Below are 22,855 nucleotides of genomic sequence, written 5' to 3'. Positions count from 1 at the left end.
GCCTCCACCAAACAGGAAAGAAAGGTAATTGTGGGCAACTCCCTTCTGAGAGGAACAGAGGGTCCTGTATGTCGGAACAAGGTGCTAGGAGGCACCCTCAACCTGCTGCACCTTGTGATGAATATACTAGCCAGCAACCTGGCAGGGCTCATCACCAGGGCTTTAAAATAGATTTGATGGGGGAAGTGCATGTATAGCTGAAGAGCAGAGAAGAGTAAAGGAACACTGTTGTTTTAGGATGCAATGGGGGAAAACCTCAGATTTTTCCCAGAGGTCGGGAGGGTTCCTCCAAGAAGGTAATGTGGCTGATGCACCTCTATACCTCCCACAGCATGGGAGGAAGAATTGGAAACTGTAGTGCAATTGGAAAACTATGAGCTTATTGCTATCATGGAAACATGGTGGGATGACTCACATAACTAGAATACCAGGGTTAATGTTTGCGAGCTTTTTAGAAGGGATAGATGAGGTAGGAGAAGTGGGGAAGTTGCCTTCTATGTTAAGAAGTGAATATACTGCAAAGAGCTGCTCCTGAGAAACAGTCATGAATATGTTGAGATGTTATGGGTTAAAATTTGGGACCAGACCAATAAAGGCCATCGGGTGACTGGGGTCCACTGCAGGCTGCCTGATCAACGGAAGCCTGTTGATAAGATCTTCTTGCTTCAGTTGCAAGAGGTGCCCCATTTGTAGGCTCTCATTCTGATGGGGGATTACAACTACTCAGATATCTGCTGGGAAAACAATATGGTGAGGGGCAAGCAGCTCAGGAAACTCCTGGAGTCAATTGATAACATCTTCCTAATTCACGTATTGGACAGACCCTCCAGAGGTGAGGCATTGCTGGACCAGGTGCTCACCAACAGGGAAGAGATAATAAAAGATGTCATGATCAGAAGCAGGCTGGGCTGCAGTGTTCATGTCCTAGCTGAGTTTATGATCTCAAGGAATACATGCCAAGCAAAGAGTGGAATCAAGTCCCTGAAGTTCAGGAAAGTAAATTTCAGGCTGTTTGAGGAATTGTTGGATGACATGCCCTGGGAAACTGTTGTTAGGGACAAAGTAATGGAACAGAGCTGGCAGCTCTTTAAGGATGCCTTTCTGAGAGCACAAGAGCTCTCCATCCCTCAGAATAAGAAATCAGGCAGAGGAGGCAGGAAACCAGCACCGCTGAGCAAGGATCTGCTGGTCAGGCTGAGGGAAAAGAGAGGAAAAGTATAAGTAGTGAAAGTGGAGATGAGTGGCCTGGGAAAAATGTAAGGATGCTGTCCAGATATGCAGGTATGGAGTCAGGAAAGCCAAGGCGCAGATGGAATTGAACTTGGCGAAATATGTGGAAAACAAGAAAAGATTCTGTAGATAAATTGGGCAGAAGAGGCGGACAAAGGAGAGTGTACCCTCTCTGAGAAATGAAAGGGAGACCTAGCCTCCTCAGACATAGAGAGGTACTTCATGAGTTCTTTCCTCAGTCTTCATGGCCAGTCAGGCTACTCGTGCCTCTCATGTCCTTGCGCTTCTAAGCAGAGGTCAGGAGAGCAAAGTCCCTTCCAGTGTAAGAGCAGAACAAGAATGACACCATCTCATGAGGCTGAATATGTACAAGTCTATGGGGTCAGATGACACACACCCCACATATATGAAGAAACTGGCTGATGTGGGTGCCAAGCTGCTCCATCATATTTGAGAAATTGTAGCTTGCAGGAGAAGCCTCTGGTGACTAGAAAAAGGGAAATATCACTCCCATATCCATGAAGGGAGAAAAAAGACCCGGGGAACTACAGGCCAGTGTGCCTCACCTCTTTGCCTGGGAAGATCACAGAGCACACTGATTTGATTAGATGCTAGGGGGAAGTTTTTTACTCAGAGGGTTGTAAGGTGCTAGAAAAGCTTGCCTAAAGAGGTTGTGGATGTCCCATCTCTGGAGGCATTCAAGCACAAATTGAATGAGATCCTGGGCAGCCTGATCTAGTGACTGGCAATCTTGCACATGGCAGAGTGGCTAGAACTAGATTATCTTTAAGGTTCCTTCCAAACTGCGCCATTCTATGATTAACTGCTATCATAAAGACAAATTGAGACATCAGTGAATACCATGGTTTCATAAAAAGAAGCATGACTTTAACTGTGGCTACTGGGACACACACACAAATACTTTCTCATAGCTCATGCTTACCCAGTGCTAGGCAGATGAGGCTGAGTTTACATCATCAAGGACAGTAATCAGTCATTCTGACAAAAATCCATGTAAGGGACATGCTGCAGGAAGGACAGCACAGTCTGCCAAAAAGAAACTCTTAAGTTTTCAGCATCTCCTCTGCCTCCATTTCTAGTTCTTTACTGATGCATGTGTATTCTGGAAGACAACACGGCATTTTAATTGGCATGTTTTCAGTAAAATAATGTGTGTAACGTATATTGTACAACAGGGCAGAAAGGATTTGGGTTGTCTTTCTGTGCTGCCTCAGTACTGGTGTCTGGAGCCAAACATCTTCAGAGAGAGAAAAAGACTGTGATTCCTCCTTGGGCTTTGCCTCCCAAGCTGAGAGAGCTCGCATGGTGCTCCACTTTCCCAGGGAAATCTTTCCCCAAAGGGGGAAAGAGCCAGAAGCAACTAGTCAGGGTAGAGTGACCTTAGCTGATAGGAGAAGTGCAAGACACTGGGACCCAACAGCTCTGGGGTAAATAGGAAACCCCTGAGAAGGTGGGGCACTTGTTCACATTAAGGATCAGATCTGCAGCCAGCACTCAGTGGTTACAAAAGCAGGAACAACCGGGGTGACCGTATGCAATTCGCTACGCTTTACAAGCAAAGCTGAAAGAGCTAGCTCCACAAGAACACAAAGAGAAGGCTTTTCAAAGCCTTTTATCTCATTCATTTTACTTTAATGTACTTCACCTGCAATTTTTCCTATTCAGTGTGATACTTGCTTCAGTTTATTGATCTGTGTCCTAATGAAGCCTATCTTATAAATCCTTTCTGGGTCTTTTGAGCATGCTGTTAGATAGGAAAAACATAAAGTTCTATTACCTCAGTTTTGCAAACAAACATAAACTCATCATCTATATTACACATACACTACAAAAAACACCTCTGACTTCTCAATCCATCTTTCAGTTACCACAGAATGTTCCTACAAGGTGGTTGAAAAGTACCTACACCGTTAATTGTGAAATAATATTTGATAAATCTCCATAGACGTACATCAATATAAATAGCTCGTACATTGCTCTGTGGTAACCTTTGCCCTTTAACCAGAACAACTTTCTTGATTGTTCCTGTAAAAATTCCAACTCCTATCATTCTTATGCAAAAAATAAAACCAAAATCTTGTAGAATCTCCAATTTCTGTGGTTCCCTGCCTGCTGCCCACTTCGGTCTACAAATTGTGCAACGACATATGCCATGTACTCCACGCACGACTTCGGTCATGTTCTCCATATCTTTCACAGCTTCCCTTCAACCATGACATCACGTTTTTTTCCCACCAATCAATCCTGCACCGGTGCTTATCAACAGACCAATGGCAAGCATGGACACAGAAGACACTCAAGACTGGAGTTTTGCTGGAAACTGCTGACAGGAGAAAGGACTCCAGCTCCATGTTAATACTCAACTGGATGAGTAGAAGAGAGGAGTTGTTCCAGGTGCTCCCTGTAAGCTTCACTGTAATTCTCCTACTAATCAGTCTATTCAAATTATTTAAAAGACTATTAAGTCACATTTCACTATACATATGCAGCTGCAAGAAAGAAGAATGAGCCCTGGACTGCTTCAGCATTTGATAATGCCACCGGTGGCAGAGGACACCTGCAGGACTCCATTTGAAGCTCCTCCCAAGCACGTTCAGCACCAAAGGAATGTAAAACAGAAGGATGCAGATGCCACCAGGAAGGATCAAGGGCTTAGTGCTACCTTTTTTTTTTTCTTTTTTTTTTTTTTCAGTGCTCACCTCTAGAAGTTGTATAAATGGTTACAGAAGAGTGAGAAAATCTTGTGCAAATGACCAGGGCTTGATTTTATTACTTCAACTCATTTTTAAATTCTACTCTTCATTAATACAAAGATCTAGATCCAGTGTCCTTATTTTGCTCCCTAACTTCTCAGTCTCAGCTAATTTTCTTCCTGGAGTTGGAAAGGAAGACATTTGATGTTAAATTCAACTCAGGTTTTCTTCTTTTTTTCAACACATGCTGTTTGGAAGAATCATAACTCCAGGTTATCAAAACATCTTACTTTCAAGTCACAAAGGACCTCTCCTTACCAGGAAAAGTAATAACAGAAATTTATTATCCATGGGTCAGAATGTAAATAAATTGCATTAAAATTGCTCAAGTATGCTTCTGACGTATTGGACTAGGCTCTAATTCCTGTATGCAGTTAGATTTGCAGGAGAATTTACAGAGTAATACTATTCATTAATAATTATTGGTATAATTCCCTTAATTATGATGATCAAGGAAGCTTTAAAACACTAATTTGAAAGAGGTAACAATCATCTGGGCCCTAATCCAGGAAAGCACTCAAAAGTGCTAATTTTGATCACAAAAATAATGACCTGGATTTGAACAGGACTGACATGCCTAAGTTAAGATAATCTTGGCTTTGTTAAACCTATAGTGGGAAAATCAAGTAGAAGCATTATAAGAGTAATCCATGAAATCCTGCCAGAATTTTTCCTCAATATTATACCATTATCAAACATTCTCTAAGGGCTGCTTTCTTCTGGAAGACTACCAAGTAAAAGTGAGAACTCAAATGGGAACTGATTTTGGGGAAAAAAAAATCTATTGCAGAATCAAGAACTTTTAAAACCCATATATGTAACAAATATAGACAGTGAAAAAATCTGTATCTGCTATGGATGGCCAGGATTGAAATGTTCGACCTGAACCTTCACCCTGAACCTGGTCTTCCATATCTGAATTTGAAATGCATCTTCTTTATTTTATCTTCAGTAAGATGAAAGGGACTGAAGCTGGATGCAGGCAGAATGCCTTCCAGAAAGATTATGGAATCTGGACAGATTTTTTTAATTTTATTTTATTTTTTGTTCAAAAATACAGGCTAGGTGTCTGGATGCTCAGCTGTAATTTGCAGAAGAAAAAAAAGAAATGCAGGAGCACACTTTAATGCTCATCTGTGTGACGTTTGTCACTGGAGCTCATGATAGTAGTTATGGACAAAAAGCCTTCTTGGAAGTGATTCTGCCTGCATCCAGCTCCAGTCCCCTTTATCTCACCTTAAGGGGAGAAGCTGTCTCTCCTATGGCTGGGAACTAATCACATCTTGTCTAGACTCTCAAAAACTATCTATCTATCTGCTTAAAACAAGCAGTGTCTTCAGAATCCCGTATGGAAACATGTTCTGTTTTGACCAAAGACTTTCTCCAGCTCACTGAAATAAAAAAACTAAACTGAACTAGAACAATTAGGATATTCAGTCTCAAATGCAGATAAAGCTTTGTGGAAGCATGTATATCCCTCTAATTTCTCCCATTAATTATGAAAACAGTGGCATTCAATGAAGAGTTTCTCTGAATTTCTTAAACTGGTTTTAGATGCAGCAGAATGAATTCTGAACTGAAATAAATTTGATCTTCAGCAGTTTTTGAGAATTTGAATCATTTCTTTGCTTTTTATTCTACATCTGATCAGGGTTGTTTTTTTTTTTTACTTTTCTCTATTATTTTTGCCATTTCAGACCACTTTGAAAATCTTTACAGATATTTAAAGCATTTCATTTTACATATACTGAGTCCAGTAAATTCATCATCAGGCATTTGAAAATGAAAACTCTACCTACAACATTTATATGTCACTTGCACCATGCTACCAAGAGATTTCTCCTTCTAAATGAATTCAACACAGTGAGGAATGAAATGAGAGGATGATTATCACATCTGTCCACATTCCAGACATATTTATATTGTAATCTACCAAATTCTCAATATAGGTTCTCACCTTTAATCTTCTCTCCCCAAACTGCCAGTGAACATTACATTCTACTCTACTGTACGTACCATCCAGAGAGACACCCATTTCTTTTCTCTCTACCCAATGTACATTTATACACAATACATTTTAATTAATCTTGAAGAGCACCATCAATCTCAGATTATTATCAGGGAATATGTATGGGTCACACAGATACACACATAAATACTTTTAAACTTTGATATTAATCAAATCATTCCACCTTCTCCTGCCTGCTATTCATCCAAAGGAGCATGCAAAAGAGTGACAACAAAATAGTATCATACTGAGGACTCAAGAAACTCAGAAAAGATAGAAGGGCACAAAGTTTTGACTGTATTAAATACAACTCAGTACCAGAAAAGATGACTGCAAATATAATTAACTGTACTAAAATAAATTATACTTGAGTTACTGAAAAGACTACGTACTGCTGATGGAACTTAAATGGATTGCCAGACTCTGGCAGAAAGTTACTTATAAAGATTTCACAAACCAAAGCTAAGAATAAGAAAGAAAAAAAAAGAAAAAAAAAACCAAAACACCCACAACACCACTGAAGAATATTTCATTAATTACATGCACTTCTAAATGCACCCAAGCTTGAGCAAACACTTCCTAGAGAAAAACAGGGTGTCAGTCTAGATTATAAGGTTTAACTATATGTCATGCAGGGCAAGATTGTGCAGACACTTAGCTAGCTCTAGGACTAGGAGGAGTAGAGATGAGTACAGCTGCATACACCAGTCAGTCTTTCTGACACGTGCATTGGTGGCACAGACACACCAGACCTCTCTAATGTGCCATGGCATCACACAGGTTGGCTCATGCAATAGAATCTATAAAGGAACAGATCAGGAAAGCAAGAAATGAGGACAGAATGGACATTATGAAAGACAAGTGTGGGAGCAATTAGATCAAACGTAGTATCTTTAGTATTACATGACTATAAGGATATTACATGCCACATTCCAGTTAAGTCCTGGTTTGAGATGAGATCTGGATGAAACCTCCTCTTCCCTCTATTTGTTCTTCCTTATCCTCTCTACTCTCAGTCTGCATCAGTTCCCTTTCAAATGAATTCTGTGAAGAAGCTGTGCTGTGTGTAATGAGATGCATTATAAAAGGAAAGGAAATAAAGGCTGTTTGAGAGCACATGCAACTCAATATCAGGATTTAGGGGTGATGGCACTCGACCTGCAGGAATCAAGAGCTTAGCTTCATCTACTCTGATCTCCAATTCAACAGCAGCACATTGGAGTCTGAGCAGAAAACTGTTTGGATGTTCTTAATGAACACCTCTGCCTTCAGTCATTTTCAAGCTTATGCCCTGAAACAAAAATAAGCACATAGTTTTTATCCTCTCTCAGGGAATAATCACTGAATGTTCTCTGGAATTTTATTAACCTCTTTACATATGCTACACTCTGGTGACGACTTTCATAAATAAGTAAAGTATGTTTCCTTGTATTAATTTAAGATTACTTATACTAAAAAATAAGTTACATTCTGGTAGATTTTTAAAATAATTTGAAAAGGTAAGTGAAGCTTTATACAGATATACACTTCTATTAAAAATATTGTAGACTTCCAGTTGGTAGAAGGAATAGTTATTTAATTTTTTCTTTTCTGGTAATCTTTGTTCAATCTAGCTTGATGCACAAGGCCACTCATGGTTTTATAAAACCGAGGTTTCTGAACTGATGCTATGCTTTGTTTTTAAAAATTATTTACTGTATCAAATCCTTCTGTCACGATACAGTAAATATATTGACATTAATGGAAATACAAACATAAAAAACTAGCTCTTGGAACAATAGCAATAGTTAGGTGTTTAAATGTGACTGTGACTCCATACTGTAATCTGTTTTTTTTTTTTTAATGATCTTCTGGAGAATATTTCACTGAGCGCTACTGCAAAATGTCTAATGAAATTTTTCAAAGACCAACGGAAAAGTTTTCTGAAGCTGCAAATCAGTCTATGGTTAGAGTGGAAAAAAAAGGAAAAAATGGTTCACTGCTAATAAGTCTAAAGATAAAATCTGAAGCAAAACACAGTTAGCTGTATTAAGCATACGTACAAAAACTCTTAATATCCCACTTGTTCTCTTCACAGAGGCATATTGTACTTGGCAAATTCAATAATTACATTATTTGAAAATGAAAATATGAGTGGTGAAATGAAAAAAAATAGCTTTTCTGAAACCAATAGGTATAATGAAAAATGATTTCCTATGTCTCTCACATTCCTTAGCCAAAATAATTTCAGCCACATATACTTTCTGACATCTCTTCTGAGCAGGAGATAGCACCTGCTGTGCTTAGCCTGAAGGCATGTATATATATTGATTGCTGCCAAGGAGAATATATAACAGCTTTCCACTCCATAGGACACTGATTTGGATTTTTTTTCTCTTTGCTGAACTATAGATATCATGAAACTTGTAAGAACTTAATTATCTTCAAAACTTGCATACTTTCTCCTTGTGTTGCAGAACCTAGATGAGCAGTTCAACCTAACACAGGGGATTGGCAGACGGACAGTGATTGCATAATCCTTATTTCCTTAGGAAACAAGTTAAAATATCATAACAAATTAAAGCTACATAACATTAATGGTGCAGGCAACACAAGCTCTATGAAAATTTTAGCAGCTCATTACATGTATTGATATAGGTAACACAAATACCTGTTTTAAAATGGTTAAAAATTATAAAAGATGTGTGTTTTTTTAGAATGTACATTTTGAAATTTATATATAATTTTCACATAGTAGATTTTATATATAAACCATATATGCATATATAACTACACACAAAGTATGAAATAAAACTCCCAGAAGAAAGCATTTCAACTGTAGCGATGCATAACGATTTCGATTCTAAGCCGTTTGTCTAAATAGAAACCAATCTAAATGAGTGAGTAGATATTTCTGATCCTTTTGTGAGCTTCTGGTGCTTGCATGCCCAGCAGTCTGAATAAAAATTGTGTGTTGTTCCTATCACAGCTACATCTGGACACAACAGACAGACCAGAGAAGACCGGTAGCTCACAAGCCAGCTACAAGGCCTGTGTTATTCATTACTCTTGTAATGAGTCTCTTTGTGGGTTTCACTACTATCTTAAATTTTGTCAGGAACATAAACAAGATTTAGTTTTACTTTGAAAATAGAAGGCCAAATGGAATTCCTGTTTTACCCATCCTAATGTAAGGATGTTGTCTCTTTCATGCATTCCCCAAGGATGTATTGCTTTGGATGTGAGTTTCAAGTCTCTGAGTACTTCTGCTTAAAATCCAGAGTCGCTTAAAGATTCTTCTCCTGTACTGGCTTGATTGATTACTCATTTCTTAGTTAAATCCCTGAGGAACAACTGGTCCAGGTTTTGACCTGAGCGCTTTGGACAGACAGCTCTCCATGTCTGCTTCACTTGGCTTCCAGTCAGGGAAAACCTCTCTGAAAAACCTCTTTGACACAATCCTCCTCCCTACACTTCCCAAGAGGAATTTCCACGTTCCCTGGACCAGCCCCATTCTGAAAGACATCATTCAGAGTGAAGCAATACTGCTGGCAATGAGCTTCTTGTTTTACTTGTGAAGTCACTCACTGTGTGATTGCTCCTGTCACAATTTCCCAGATGCTGTTTGGCTATTACATGCAAATCCGTTTCATGAAATGCACATACAAAGCTAAATTAAAGTCTCCTGTCAAAACAGAGCTTGTGATAAAGATGATGCTCAAAGAACCAACACTAATTTTACACGCCCAAGCTACAAAAACATCACTTTAAAAAGTGTATTCTTCTATTGTTCTATAAAGCAGAAAGGGAAATTGGCTTAGAAATATGTAGGTTGTTTCTCACACCTTAAATATAATTCTCCAAACAATTTTTGTAAGATGTTATCAGTAGCAAAGTAATTCAGAGCAAGCTGATGCAGCTCAGTAACATATTCTCCTAATAACACATCAATGCACCTTAAACCTGATTTTTTTTTTTTAATAGTAAGCCTGAAATCTCAGTAGCATATCTTCTACTCTTCGAGGACTTTTCTACACAAGAAGTGCTTGGGTCAATACTTCTTGGTTGAATTTCACTAAGGAAACTGATAAAAGGAATTTAATGAGCATGGAAGCTAAACTGTGCTCAAGGCAAAAATACACATACGTATACACAGCATATACATAACACATGGGCACAGCCACAAAATGGGAGCACAGCTCAACACCCCAAGCAATAGGCAGTCTTCAACTACAGACTACAGCTTTCATGTAAGTTTAAATTTCAAAATATATTTGAATGACCAATAAAGCTGAATCTCCTTAACCAAGATAAAATGAAACATACACCATTTTTCCAGTCTATATTCTCTATTTGATTTGAAATTTAGGATTAAATCCTTTATCAACTCAAACAAGTATTGTGGCTACAGAAGAGTATTTTCATTTAGAAGAGCATTTTCATTAAGTTTGTCACAAAACAGAAGGTAGAACATTTTTATGGTGCAATATTGCTTATGGCAATCTGTTTCCATTTGTCTTTTTTGTATGCTGACCTGGTAGAGAAACAGTCTAAAGAGTGGGCTTGTCATCACTCCAGTCATTTTTTCACAAGAAGTTTGCTCACTGATTTCTACATGGCAGGGTTTCTACATGGCAGTTTTTGCTAGGAGGCTGGTAGGAACCCATAAAAACTTCTACTCATAAAAGCTTCTATCTTCTGCCCAAAGCAGGGAGGTTGGAACTAGATCACATAAAGACCCTTCCAACCAAAGCAATTCTATGATTCCAGCTTTTCTGCCTTCTGAAGCAAGCCTAAGAGAAAAAGAGAACATCTGCTAGCTAGAAAGACAAGAAAGATCCTGGCTAAAATCCTGTCACTAATACGGGGTTAATGACCACCACATTTTGGTGAAACTAATTACTCCAGAAGAAAGGAGATAGCAAGAGAATACAAAATGAGCTAAGAAAGATTGCGGATTATGGAAAAGAATGATGCAAAAACCCCAGAAGGACAAAGAGAAAAGAAACACTTGTACCATCTAGATTAGTTTGCATATAACATCAATAAACAAACATAAATTATCTTGCAACACTTCATGTTTTGGATATCTATTTCTGACAGTTTTAGAAATAAATTTGATTTTCAAAGTGAAGTTGTCCCTAGCAAAAGCAAGTGGTCCCTGCATGTCTCTGCCCCTCATGTCTCTGCATGAAAAAAACAACACTAACAACATTTATTTGGATAAGCAGGGCTACTTCACCACTAAATAGGTGAGCTGTCTTCAGCTCTCCAGAAATGCTCTATAGTTACAGTTCCTGTTGATAATGGACTTGGTCTATTAGAAGATCCAGCTAACACAAGTCTCATCTACAGATGCACAAACCACCTTTCTGATCCATTAATTAACAGTGGACCTGACTGTTGCCTAAACAGACTTGCCTCTTTTCCCATCAGCTGTCAGCACAGTTCCTCTCACCCTGAGAATGGCACAGAGCAAACGGCAGATGGCCTCTCTCTCCTGATGGTATCCAGAAGCAAACTCATAACACTATTTTTCAAATGAATATTAGATTTTTCTGAGCTACTGCAGCAGCAGCACAGTGATGCCTAATCTAATTTGCATAGTAACCACTGAAATCTTAATGTTGTTTTGCCACTGACTGTTTTCGTGATATTTGTGATGCTCTTTACTTAAAAGGGAAATGCTAATAGTTCTAAGAAATTTTCAAAGTTTGGGACAGTGGCCAGCACATACAGCACATCAGCCAAATACTTTACAAGAGATTACTGAGAATCTCTGAAGCTTATTCCAGGCAAATGAAAATAGATCACACATAAGCATTACACAACTGCATCCACTAAGGTAACTAAAGCAGATATCACCCAGAAGAGACCAAGAAAATAAAAATGTTCCTTGCTTATGTTTATGTGTCATTATACATAAGTACACAAGTGTAGGTAAAGAGATACAGAAAAGTAACTTTGATGCTTACATTATTATGATTGAGAATTAACAGAGCACACATAAGAATAGTTGTCACAGTGTATTGAATGAATCATTTATAATGCATGTTTGGATCAAATTTTTAACCAGTTTCTAAGACATATAATTCTGTTCTACAAATGAAGAGCTACAGCCTATTTCAGGGACTTGCAAATGCACGCTGTCATTCCAGGTACTTTGTTTCCTCCAAGGTACTGGCTTTTGTGACCCAGCCTAGAAAACATTTCTCTGCACAGAAATGTGCATGCTTGACCCTCTGTACTTACTGCTGCTTTGATAACAACTCTATCCAGTAGAAAAAGGGCAAGATACATTATGCGGAGTATTGAAATGTGTCAACGGATGGCACAGTCACTGCAAATTCCCAACTTTCAACAGACATTGCTATGCATAGTGCTACCTTGAGTAAGAGTTGTTAAAAAAACCTGTTAGTTTTATTTAAAAAAAGCACAATTAACTACTCTGTTGGGAAAGCTGGTACGTATCCGAAGCAGTTCATAGGTCAAGATCTTTCATGAAGACGACAGTGCTATGCACTTATACAAGGGCTGCTCTGAAAGTAATGTCCCACAGCATCAGAGGCAGATGTTGGTGGTATGGCAGTAGAGGTTGAACTTTCCCACCAATATTCTATTATATTTTGTTGCCATGTGACAGACAGCAGCAGAGGGGCAGTCTGACAAAAGTGAGTCTGATACGGAAGTGCCTATGAAGCAAAGGTATGTAACTACATTCCTCCATGTGGAAAAAAACTGCATCCATTGACATTCATCATTGCTCGCTAAACATTTCTGGAGACCAAACTGTGGACATTAACATAACGAGGTGGTGGGTGTTGTGTTTCAGTAAAGACATTATCATAGCAGCTGTGAAACAGTGGGTCATCTCTGCCGGGTAAGATTTTTTATTTATTTATTTTTTAATGAGAACCATATGCAGGCTCTTATTCATCATTAGCATAAATGCATAGTTAATGGTGGTGACTGTGTCGAAAAACAGCATTCTGTTGCTAAGAGTCCGCTCTACCAAACAGTGTTACCATGTTCTGTGTTTGTTATAGTTTTCATGGAAAAAAATAGGAGGCATAACTTTTGGATTGACCCATGCATTTTGGCAGTTGCACTAGAAGAGTATTCTCTTTTAGAGGCCGCTCAGTGAGGAGTTGTAGGCCATTCCAACAATGCAATTCATGGGTAAGAATGTGGAGCAGCAGGAGCTGAGGCAGTTGTGTAATTCATCTCTCTTGAGAGGAGTAAGACACGATTGCACTCTCCGTACTGGCTGGCACAAACTCTTTAACAACAATCTACTATGTGGAAAACAGACTGGCCTTTGTGCTTTGTTTATGCCTTTACAAGAGCATAGCTCTTCACATACTTCAGTAATTGAAAATAATGTCTACTATATAAAAGGCAGCTGCACAGTTATAGAAATTAATGTAGAATGTATCCTGTGTAGGCCTTCCTAAGGAAATGTTGATTTGAACTGCTTCTACTTACTCAAACATATTCAAACTGAATTCTGAAGGACTGTCAAGAAGAATTTAGCGTGAAAAAACAATTACATCCACACACAGATCCAACTCTTCTGTACTTTCTGGGCATTACGCTGCTTAGTTTTAATAGAAAGTGATCATACTGCATCACAGAAATAAAGTTATGTGGAAAGTATTATTTTGAATGTTTGGATATTCCATTAGCTTATAACATCCTTCAAAGAGCTTTGTTGGGCGAGATTCTATAGCTGACGCAGTAATTAACAACGCACAGCATGGCCTCATTGCTCCTGCTGAATACTCGCTGAACAACAGACTTGCTGCCCAGCTTTCCCTTTGAACAGATGAGGGCCAGCCTGCCCTCAGCACAGAGCCACATCTCCCCATCAGCCCACAGCCAAGGTGCTCAGCAGGCAGCTCACCCTGCCTGCAGTAGCCAGACAGCAAGCCGTGCCATGGCTCAGCATGGCACAACACCTCTCCCCAGCCTGAGCCCTGCACAAACCCCTGGCAGGTCTTACAGGAGGCTGTCTCATCCCATCAGCTCACAGTGCAATGTGCAGGCTGCCACAATGGCGCATTATGGCTGCACTGCTCTCCTGCAACCTCTCTGTCGTCCTACATGACAGGCCCTGTCAGAAGACAGCCATCTGAGCTGCAAGCTTACCATGTGGCCTACTCTTTCTGCAAGCTTGGCAAAAGCCCTGCAGGAGACCAGTGTCTTACTCTCAGCTTTCTTCCCTGGGGTAAAGTAGTGAGAGGGACTTGCACACTGGTTACAACACTGCACCGGGTCTGCCAGCTTGCTGCACTGGCCCTGGCCAGAGTCACAGACTGAGGGACCAGGAGGCCAGTGTCCTGTGCTTGTCTCTGCCATGGCAGTAAGGTGCAGGATCCTTCATTTCCACCTCCCCCTCCTCTATAAGGCTTTCATCCTTCATTCTGCTCCTTTTTCAGCCAAAGAATAAAAGCAATTCATCTCTACTGATGGCAGTTATAAATTAGAAACAGCAGGAAATGGTGGCCATTTTGAATGAAGACAAAAAGCATCAGGTGTATCCAGCTGCTCCTGGGATCACAAGCTCATTCGTACAGAACAATAAGCAGGGGCATGATTGTGTTTTAATAGGAGAATAACAGCATGTACCATGCCAATTTATGGAGTTATTAGTATGGAAAGTATGATACGTACATGGAGCAATTGAACACGAGCAACGTTGCAACAACAGTAGCAAAACCTTTCTCAAACAGAGAAGTTGCATGAGTGAAATTTAACAGACCTCATCTCAAATAGAAAATGGGTTTCAGGAATGGAAGATGTGTGTCACAAACCCCCATCTCATGGAAACAAAGGTAGAATACGCTGCATTTGTAAGCACAGAGAGCAGAACTATTATAAAAGTCTATTTGTTATGTGGGATCTACCTGAATTTGTCATTTCACCAAAATTAATTGAAGCAGTATGTGAAATAGAAATGCAGGGAGGCATTTCATACACAAAAAAAGCAATGCATAAGAAGAATTAGTATTATTTGTGTATATAACAGATCCTCTGGTTTCAGTACTATACAGATGTACAACAAAAATGTCTGTCAATATATCAAGGACACCAAGGTTTTAGACTCCCCAAAGGATTACAGTTAAAGATGAGTATCTTCAGGATTCAGTACAGCACAGTTCTGAGCTGGTGCTCCCCTTGTACAGCAGCAGAAAATTAATCATGTTATAGAAGGTAAAAGATGCCAAAGCTAAAAGTGTCAGTGCTAGGGAAACTTTAAGCCAGGGAAGTAAGTGTTGCCATTAGAAGCCATGAATTCCTCTGGTCCCATTCTACATGAAAGAGGATTTCACTTCAAAAGATATTTCACTTTGTGCTTGAAATTTGTATTAAAATGTCTCTTGCTTATATTCCTACTTGAATGATAGTCTTAAGAATATTACATCAACTTAATGCAATCTTTAAGTGATCTAAAGGAGCAAAAAAATTAATTGCCTACCCCTAATGAAAATCAAACTCCTACTTGCAGACAGGATGGATTAGAAATAACCGTGCTCTGCTCAGTTGCTACTGCTACTTCAGTTGTCCATCTTAGAAGACTAGCTAAGAGTAAGAGACATGTAATGTTGCCTACTGCAGAGTAACATGATTTTAAGGGCAGCCCAAGGTTTAAATACAGTCATCACTGAGCTCTTGGCTTCCTCCCACCCAGAAATATGTACATATAAAGATGTCAGGAAGGGATTTACCTTTCTCAAACCTGATCAGCAGTACCACCTGACACTTTTAAACATATTTTGTGGAGCTTAATAGGTCATTTCTGAATAGTCAATAAGTACAGATCAGATCCTATGCCTCTATATTACACATACAACAAGTTCATTTGGTGTGGCTCTTACAGAGGTCCAGTCTCAGAAGTACAGATTACTCCAACCTCCTTTCTACAAAATATACATAGTAAATACCAATTCAAGTCAGAGGAGTCTTTGAATCAAAAAAACATTGCATGTATATCTAATAAAAAAATGCTATATATCAGTGTATCTGACAATAATTTGTTATGTTGAGGTCAGAAACACTGCTTTCTGAATTAACTGTGTTCTCACCACCTACTTCACTATTCTGGAATTACTATTTTTGTTAATAAGAAGCTCCTAACTTTTACTTCATTACTTAAACATGGTAATAACTTAGAGAACTGAAAATCACCAACCTCTAACAAGGTGGACTCCGTTTCAGAGCAGATTCAGAGGCAGTATCTAGGATTGAATAAAAACAGAGTTCAGTCTGGTAGCTGAACACTCAGTTTTTCAATTACAGATGATGTCTGAATTACATACTGTCATAACATGATCTTACAGTCAGCTTTTTCCAGATGTTTCTTGCAATTCATAAACATGTGGGTTTTCAGTTAGCCACGGTCCTGCACAGATCTAAGACATATTAATAAAACCCTAGTAACATTAAACTTCAAAAGCAGAGTGATCTTGTGTGCTTTTGTATTTTCCTTATTGCTTGATAGGCAAGCTATGAGATCATCTGTGAAAAATAAATTTAAATGCGTATTTAAGGTTTTAGTCATTAATACCTTAACAAATAAACTAGATCCTAAAGTTATCTCCTGCAGTAAATTACACTGCCGTGCCTGATAAGATACATTCTCAGTTACACAATCAGTCATTTTTAGAACATTTCATTCTTCCCTTTTCAGTATGCCACCTGATCCCTCCCAATTCTCATTTCCACCCAGTATATTTGCCATATCCACCCAAAATGATTCAAAAATCTTTACTCAATATCTACTTTGATTTCTTCTTTACAAACCTCTGATTCACAGCTGCAGATACCCTCTACCTACTTTTAAATCTGCATTTCTTCTTTTAGCAGCTTGGGTGTAAGAACCACAATATGTTTGGATCAGTGGATCCAAGATAGTAACTACACGACACTAGCACTAAATGTAATTTTGCAAATGTTTCCAAAATCTAGTACAATCCAAGTACATAATATAATGCAGAGTACTCACTTCAGAAGTTGGCTACATAAACTAACACATTTACCGCTCGCTCCTGTGCTTTTATTTCCTTTTAAAACAGCAGCTCATCCCCATTATATGAAGGCTTTCTAAGTTGTGCTAATAGCCAAAGGGGCAATGATTTACGAAGGTAAATGTGAGGTAAGAAATCTTTTAGGTATGTAAGGCCTAATTGCTAATTCAATTGATGACAAATGAACCAAGCACTCAGGCTTCAAAGCAGTATTTGTCTGAAGCCTATGCTACTTTATAGGTAGCTTAGTCAAAGTGCTGTCAATACGCTGTTTCTATTGTTCTCTGATTTACTGCAACACAAAATCAGATCTGTCTTCAGTGGTTTTAGGACTTTTTACAAGACTGGAAATGTAATAATGTCTCCCAAGGCTTCATTAAGTGGTGCAGTTCCAGTTTCTTTCACCACATGCATGTAAACTATGTGAACTAATGCAACACTTCTGTGGCTCTGGCAACATTCTCATTAAATAGCATGTTATCTCTAAAAGTTTAATGTCACAAGTGTTCCACTATGCTGAGAGAAGAAGAACAATGACTATTATTCCAGGCTCATCCCTTCTCTCACTTGTATAAAATAAGTAAGTGTACTCTTTAATATGCTGTGATTTAATCCTTCTGCTGATGATGACGTGGAGAGACTATCAGAATATTCCATCTATAAAGAACATTCCTATTATTTCTCCCTTCCTGTAAACTACTCTTGAGAGACTGTGGACAAAAGGAATTTAAATAATCTTACATAAGCACATACACAAAATTTTGTAACTAAATTTTAGTCCCCGTTCACTGAGTACTTGCTGAGTACATATTTGCATGTTCATAATTCTTAGCAACTCTGAAAATTGATTTCCAAGCGACACATTTACATTGAATAGGAAATTCCTGAGCTAACAAGTTATGTAGTATATCATCAAGATAATACAATCTATTCTAATCTTCTAATATTTAACAGGAAGGTTTATAAATTTGCTTCATAATTTATTATCTGGGGTGAAAAATAAACTGAAGTACTGAAAGAAGAGCTTAAGGTTCTGAACAGCTTTATAAAATTATATACAATTAAAGAATGCCAACTGAATTCCCACAGTTTACAAAATATTTTTAATAGTAAGGAGATGAAAGCTATTACCTACTACGTTCAGTGAAACATGCTAACATTATTCACAGAATCACAGAGTCACAGAACATTGAAGAAATCAACAGGCATTAATTTCATCTTTAAGAGGGCAACACTTGGTAAGAAGTAAACGGTGATAAATGTTACACTTTCCTTACCTTTTATAGGAAATTATGCATATTATTAATTCACCATTTGAGAGTATTTCACCTCTGTAAGTTTTAACTAACAGTGTTCTGTGAAAAAGCCTGTCAAACCCGTAGGCAGCCATTAAAAAAAAAAAAAAAAAGACAGACTATGGATATTAGGGAACTAGAAATGCATTTTCCAAGTGTGAAATGTAGGAGGATGGCAGAAAAAAATATATATATAAGCTACAGAAATATGTAATTCACAAAACAGAATATCTAGAGTGGTACAGTTATTAAAGGAAAATATGCAGTATCCAAGAATAGTGTGAGAAACTACCAATTAAGCGCTTGTCCTTGCAAGAATAGAACTGAATATAAAATTTTCTTGCTTGGAAATTGGAAACATGGCTAGCAGAGGGCTACAATTTTTAAGCTAGTTTGATGAAGAATACAGAACACATGGGCACAGGGTGAGAAGAGGGGTTTATTAACCCAGTGCATTGACTTGGAATAAAGGCAACAACTGGATGCTTATGAACGGAATACAGGAAATCGGGTGAACGATTCTTCCTCTGTTCTACTCTATAGGACTTAAATGTGAAAGAAAAAAAAAAAGCATCAGTAACACCAAACATAGATTCAGAGAACTCTGAAAGTAGAAGAACTCTGTAGCCCACAAATAACAGGGAAGCAGGCACAAAAACTTCATTATTTTTTTTCCCTTTCTTATGCCCTAGAATCATGTAATACAAAACCATGAGTAGATTATCTCAGCTCACAACATAATGAAGACAGACAGAAGATTCTTTGAACATGAACCAACAACATGTCCAGGTGGCCAAGAAGGCCAATGGCATCCTAGCCCACAACAGAAATCAAGTGGCCAGAAAGACAATAAAAATGATTGTTCCCTTGCACGTGGCACTGGTGAGACCACACCTTGATTACCTTGTTCAGTTTTGGGCCCCTCACTGCAAGAAGGATACTGGATTGCTCAAGCATGTGCAGAGAAGAGCAAAGCAAGATGTATGAGGAACTGCTGACAGAAGTGGGACTATTTAGGCTGGAGAAGAGAAGGCTGAGGTGAGACCTTATTGTTTTCTTCAGCTACCTGGAAGGAAGCTGCAGGAAGGAAGGTGTCAGCCTCTTTTCTCAACTGATAGAGATCTTAATTTGTGACAGGGGACATGTAGATTGGGTAACAGGAAACATTTATTCATAGAGAAAGTTGTCAAGCATTGAAACAGGTTGCCCACAGAGGTAGGCATTTCCCATCCCTGAAGATATTTAGGAGATGTGTGAAGAACTCAGTAGGTCAGGTTGATAGTTGGACTTGATGGTCATCTTGAAAGTCTTTTCCCAACCTAAATGTTTCTAATATTCTTTTTTTTTTTTTTACTTTTCTTTCAATTTTATACCATTTTGTCTGTTCAGTGACTGGTGAAAGATAGTGAAGTAATTTGCTTGAATCTCCATACATCTAAATTAATCAAAAAACACATCAAATTTTAGATAATCTTCGCAGATCTAAATTCACTTCTTCAGTCTAAATAACAGCATGAGGTAAGAGAGAAGTGTGACTGAGACAGATTACTGCTGAACTCAGTAATGCCTAAGCCATGATTAGCTCTTGAAAAAGCCACTTTCAGTCTTCACTAATCAGTAGGACCAATCAGTTCAGCATAAGGCATTTCATGTGCACAGTCACTATAAATTAACCTCCACTGAAAAAAAAAAAAAAGCTTTTCTGTAATACTTAATATTCTTTGGATGATTCCGTTGCAGAGAATGCTATATGAGAAGCATATCACCCAAAGCATCAAAAGAAACACAAAGAAGATTAACTTTACCAAAATAAAAGATAAGTTATTATTTGTCTTTGAAAGATACCTGTATATCTATCTGTTATCTACTTTAGTCAATTGGAAAGTAATGACTCTACTTATTCCCATGGAAACTACAACAGATATAAAGAGCTCAATAACACTATTTGATAGAGCAAATTCTCAGCTACAAAACATTATTTTTCAACATAGTTACTATCGTTAGCTATGCATTTTCACATATCCAAGAAATATTCCAAAGCACAAAGACAGATAAAGCTGTTATCTATCTAGAGCTATACTGTACTCAGAGCTGAGTACTCCCTCTGCACACTGCCCTGGCAAGGCTGCACCTCGAGTGCTGTGTTCAGTTTTGGGCCCCTCACTAGAAGAAAGACAATGAGACCCTGAAGCATGTTCAGAGAAGGGCAATGAAACTGGCGAGGGGTATGGAGAACAAGTCCTGTGAGGAGCAGCTGAGGGAACTGGGATTGTTTAGTCGTGAGGAGACTCAGGGAATGAGTTATTGCTCTCTATGACTACCTGAAAGGAGGTTGTGGTCAGCCTCTTTTCCCACATAACTAGCAATAAGACCAGAGGGAATGGTCTCATGTCGTGCCAGGGGAGGTTTAGGTTTGTTGTCAGGAAAAACGTTTCCAAAAGAGTGGTCAGGCACTGGAATGGGCTGCCCCAGGAGGTGGTGGAGTCACTGTTCCTGGAGGCGTTCAAGAAACTATTAGATGTTGTACTAAGGGACATGGCTTAGTGGGGAAATAAATATTAGTGGTAGGTGGATGGTTGGACTAGATGATCTTGGACGTCTTTTCCAACCTTGGTGATTCTATGATTCTATCAAGACCCAATTGAAAACAACTGCATTAGCTTATAACACTTAAAAAAACTGACTTTAGTAATAGCTTTAGACCAAGCTCTTCTAAAGACATAAACTACATTCAGCTTTAAATTCTGACTCAGAATGGAAAAGACTTCTGACTTTTTTCTACTAACTTTTGTCAAAGTTGTCAGTGATAATTTGCTTCCTTTCCATACAGCCTTCCTGCACTTTTTCATCTGATCTATTTTCATGTTCTGACACATACGGCCTTTTCCATAAGGCCTTAAAAAAAAATGTCAGAAATTTGCAAAAAAGACTATGTAGTTTAACTCTCCCTGCAATCTCTTATCATAATAGCTAGAAAATTCAACTCGCACTTATCACTTGCACCCTAGGAAAAATGACAGAAAATAATAACTGAGGCTCAAAAACTACCATGAGAAAGAAGCTGTGTTTTAAAAAAAAGTCTAAAAGTTTTTTCACATCTTTAAAAAAATAATAATTTCAAATAATAATTCAAATAATAAAGGCAATTATAAAAAACAGAAGCCAGAATGACCATTCCTCGACTTACACAAACAATAAGAAAGAACACAGTTTCATAGTTTCAGAAAGAATGTAGTTGCAATATAAAACAGAAGATACAACCAGCACAACAGTGGCACAAAGCACTGTCTCAGAGAGAGATCCAGATTAGTGGCCATTCGGGTAGTAATGTGAAAGACATACCCAAGACATCATAGATGCTACATTAGAAAGATGTCAGTCAAAACCACGCAAATTAAATTCACATTGTTGGAAAATTATAAATTAAATGGTTGGTTGAGATGCTAATTGAATTTTCCATCAGCTTTCTAACTTCAGTTCCCATCCTTTAAGCAATTTGTAATGCAAGCTGACCTTACTACATTTTTTATATTTCCCCATTTTCTTTTTTTTTTTTTTTAATTCTGGGAAGTTGCTTTAGCACATACACACTTTTTTGTACCTCATTCAGAAAAAAAAAAAAAAAAGCCAGCAAGACAAGAAGTATAACCAAGTCTGCTTCCATATACATCACTCAGCCTCATCCAGAAATTTTAGAAACTTCTGTTTCTTCGAAAGTCTTCTAGCATTTAATGCCCATGTGATCTCATAAAACATCTGAAATGGCATTTTGATAATCTATTCAGTATGTACACAAGTATCACACACAGAATCTCTCATACTGAATCTCCCATTCACTTACAATAAATGTGTGAGTGTAAACTGATGATCTTCGTCACTTTAAAAATGAAGCTATTTCTTTAATTCAGATTTTCTTTTTCCTGACAGTTTCAAACAGCATTTCCTCAAACTCAGCAGTTGTATAAGAGGCCTATTTTGATGGATGGAATCTTTAACTTTCATGTAGTTGCTATTAAAAAGAGCAATTTTAAGAGTAAACATTGAGAAAGTTGCAACAACAGAATGTAAAAAGAAAAACATGCAAATGCAGCAAGGATGAGCCTACCAATTCTAGAAATACAACTTGACACACAAAATATGATTTATTAAAACAACCATTCACATAAATCTTCAGAGAGCTTATTTTAACAGAGATATTATTATAATGATGATCACTGAAGTTTTAATGTATACTTTATTACCTCACTGGAGAAAATTTGCATGAGCAAAGCAATGAACTGCTTGCGTTGGTATTTTCCATCTACCTTTGCTATAGCATCTATTGCTGGACATTTTGAGAGAATTATCAGGAGTAAAAGAGGAAAAACTTTACATTCAAGTTGCAATCTTTCAACTCAGGCTTAATCTTTTCAACTCAGATTTAATCTTCACCTCAAGAAGAGCTTTACATTGGTGTCAGGATGCAACAGGCAAAACATGGCTCTAAGCTTAATTTCTCTTGCCTATGGTTTGTGATCCAGACACACTGCTGAGAACATACTC

At 38.1% G+C, this 22,855-nt stretch overlaps 1 protein-coding gene across 2 annotated transcripts in view; it reads right to left on the bottom strand.

Moving 5' to 3' along the window:
• The window catches only part of CNTN1 (contactin 1), a 241,168-nt gene that overhangs the window by 153,395 nt on the left and 64,918 nt on the right, over positions 1 to 22,855 (bottom strand). For both annotated transcript variants that reach the window (XM_031589583.2, XM_031589584.2), the window contains exon 2: positions 16,184 to 16,229. The gene's annotated coding sequence lies outside the window, so the exon portion shown is untranslated. The remainder of the gene's footprint in view (positions 1 to 16,183; positions 16,230 to 22,855) is intronic.

The sequence above is a fragment of the Phasianus colchicus genome, chromosome 1 (genome assembly GCF_987193195.1).
Source record: "Phasianus colchicus chromosome 1, bPhaCol1.hap1.1, whole genome shotgun sequence".
NCBI lineage: Eukaryota > Metazoa > Chordata > Aves > Galliformes > Phasianidae > Phasianus > Phasianus colchicus.
This window is presented reverse-complemented; position numbering and strand designations above follow the sequence as displayed.